The following is a 3,630-nucleotide window of genomic DNA, read 5'->3' on the forward strand; positions in this document are numbered from 1 at the left end:
TGAGATCACTTGCACAGATCAACTTGTGCCTCCATTGTGCCAAATACCTTGGGATGCCCCCCTTCTCCAGTACAGCCCTCGCCCTGCAGCTCCTTCCCTTGCCTGAAGCCACTTCTGCCCCTTCCCCAAGCAAGCCCTAGCACTGCAACCAATGAAAAGCCACCCCCTCTTATGGTGAGAGATCTGCCTCTAAGCCCACCTAAAAGTGATGTGGATCTGCCTGCGAAGCCTGGTGCTGATGGCTGCGAGTGCTGCCCGAAGCAAGGTAGGCAAAGAAACCTCAACCTTGAAGGCGCAAGCAAAGTGCAACTCACCAGGTGCATGTCACTTAAGTTCAGTTGTGAAACACGTTGGCGTTCAGTCACGCCGACATGATCGGATGATCCAGCGTGGGGGGATGATTCCAGTGAGCTGGACCTATAATGATACGCAGATGTATTATAATGAAGTTCCTGACGTCTGATAGCAGGAAATGTGGCCGGAAAATTGCAAACTGGTTTTACAATGTCGTGAAACTAATTCTTGGCCTTCTCATCATACTGTCCGCTCACGCCGCCAAACATGCCCGCCACCAACAGGCATGGAAAACTCCGCCCTAAGTCTGATGGTGGGTGGGAAAGTTGGCTTGATTCCTACTGGGCAGTTGGGTGCGTGGTCACACGCGATCTTCTGCTTTTCAGCGAGGAACTTGGTGAATCTCATGGCGGCGCCATTACCTCATGGTGTCGAAGACCCTGGCACCATATTGAATGGGCACCCAGACAACACATCCACTCATTGCAGGCCAGGAGCTCCGCATTACTTCCAAAGAGTCCTTGTGGCTGCAGCTCACATTGAAGAAGCTCGCAGATATGAGCAACCACATCCCGGGACATACGAGGGCACTGCCTTTTGCTTATCTCTCGATAAGAGCAACGCCGGTGATGCACACATGGTTGGGCCAATGCTTGCCATTTTAGTGTTCCATGTTCACCAACCTCTTGGTCAAGAGGCCACGCTGCCTCTTGCTGCTCAGGTCCTTGCTCCTCACAGCCCTGTGGCAAATGGTGACAGGCCCTACATCTCCTCATCTTGACGAAGCCACTACCAAGGCACAGTTGCCTGCAGCCTACATCGTCAAAGCCTCAGTGGATGTGTGAATGAATTGAAGTGATACATTAAGTGAGAATGCCCTTTACAAGCTTCCCTCCATCTCAAAGCCAGCAAGCAAGTGCTAAGCCCTTCACCTAGCCTCCATTTATATATGGCATCCCCACCCCTTCCAGGTAGAAGAGGACCAGGACATTGCTCTTTGACCAGGATGATGAGAATCATGCGCAAGAAGCTTCAAGTGGACACTTTTCCACTCGAAGATCTATAGAGAGACCCATTGACTTGGCAGCATAGAAAGACTAACCGTATGATCGCTTGTCAGGCATGACCATTCACTCAGGAGGGTGGAGGTTTGGAGTCTGAGTTGGCTGCCATCCACCAGCACTGCCCCTTGGAGGCATTCCATCTCCATCCCTCCCTTCATCCCTGTCTCTGACTGCAGCTGAGGGCAAATGGCACAGAACGAACGGCAGCTCCACACCTTGCTGGGATCTCGAGGTTATGAGACCCATGAATCAGAAACAAACCTACTACATGTGGGCTTCACCATAGAGAGGAGAACACACCAGTTGCCTCATAATTATTAGGTGCCCCTTTAGTCGGCCACTTGTACTGACTTGAACTTCACCCGCCCGAAAAGTCCCACCTTGAAGGATCTCACTCACTGACTAACCGTGTGATCAAGTTCAGTTTGGAAAAATGGCACCCGTCACCTTTCAAACTCACTCCACCACCCTCTACCTTCCCGCTGCCACTCACCAGCTTCCCCCATCACCAGAAATGCCCCCAATATCACCATTCCTGCCCCCTCTATCACCCTTGAACCTCCTCCCATTACCCTGGACCCTAGCATGGTCCACACACCTTTCCTCCCCTCAGAGCTAACACCCGTTACCATCCCCTTGACCACCCTGATCCTTCGCCCGACTTGCCCCTTCTCCATGACCCACCTGATGAGACCTTCACCTACCAGACTCTCATCCTGGACCTGCCACCCTTACCACATTCCACTCCCCAGTCTGACTGTGAATGTGCCCTCCCGTCACCAGTATCCTGAGTTGACCCCCCAGAACCCCACCGTCAACACCACCAACCTTGCCCTCTAAGACATCCTCTTCCCCGGACACTCGCTCCCCCAACTTTCCTGCACATTCTCTTTCCCATTTCTCTGGACATCACCCCACCCTTCCCCAGACACTCCCCCCACCATTCCCCAGACACACCCCCAACTCTTCCCCAGACACTCCCTCCACCCTTCCCCAGACACTCCCCCAACCCTTTCCCAGACACTCCCCCCACCTTCCCTAGATACTCCCCCCACCCTTCCCCAGACACTCCCCCAGCCCTTCCCCATACACTCCCCCCACCCTTCCCCAGACACTCCCCCAGCCCTTCCCCAGACACTGCCCCCACCTTTCCCCAGACACTCCCCCCACCTTCCCCAGACACTCCCCCCACCCTTCCCCAGACACTCCCCCAACCTTCCCCAGACACTGCCCCAACCTTCCCCAGACACACCCCCCACCTTTCCCCAGACACTCCCCCCACCTTTCCCCAGACACTCCCCCACCTTCCCCAGACACTCCCCCCACCCTTCCCCAGACACTCCCCCAATCTTCCCCAGACACTGCCCCCACCTTCCCCAGACACTCCCCCCACCTTTCCCCAGACACTCACCCCACCCTTCCCCAGACACTCCCCCAACCTTCCCCAGACACTCCCCCAACCATCCCCAGGCACTCCCCCCACCCTTCCCCAGACACTCCCCCCACCTTTCCCTAGTAAGCTTGCTTCCCTTGTCCAGCATAGGTGCAGCATTTGCTAACGGCGCTTGAGTGAAGTTATGCAAGGTCCCTGAGAAGGAGAAAGCGACATCCACCGACCTCAAAGGTTTGGAAGAGGTGGAACTCGCCAGGTGCACACCACTTACATACAGTTGTAAAATGGAACGCTCCAAATTCTCGCTGGCAAGGAACTTAATTTGGAGGGCGAACTTAATTCTGGCGAGGTGGCCTTATAATGTGCATGCGTGAGATGCTAAGGCATGCAAGTGGGGTCTCTGACATTGGTCGTCAGGATGCTCGACCTGTCTTTAACCGCCTTGAAAGCCGGGTTAACACAATTCCAAAAGTTTATCCCACCATCGGGAAACAGAATTTTTGCTTCCCACCAAATTAAGTTTCTCCACCCATGGTGCAAGGAATCTTGATTATAAGATATGGAAAATGGAAATAGGACATTCAGAAGTTAGAAGAAGGGACAGTCATAGTAGTATTGATGAAATAGAGAAAGATGAGATAGCTTGTGCAGAGAGACATGGTGGAATGGTTGCTGTTTTCATGTCCCCACACTCTTCTTGAAAGTAACATAAAAGTATTGCAGACTGATGAATAGTCTGACAGGCTGTGATGCAACCATCACTACACTAGCCAATTGGATGGTAGTGTTTGGAGGCATTCCACAACCTATGTGAAGAAGGGAAACCCCAGCCCTCCACTAAGTATTCCCACTGGATGTCACTGCAGAATTCAGAATCAG

Source organism: Cetorhinus maximus, chromosome 18 (genome assembly GCF_964194155.1).
Source record: "Cetorhinus maximus chromosome 18, sCetMax3.hap1.1, whole genome shotgun sequence".
NCBI lineage: Eukaryota > Metazoa > Chordata > Chondrichthyes > Lamniformes > Cetorhinidae > Cetorhinus > Cetorhinus maximus.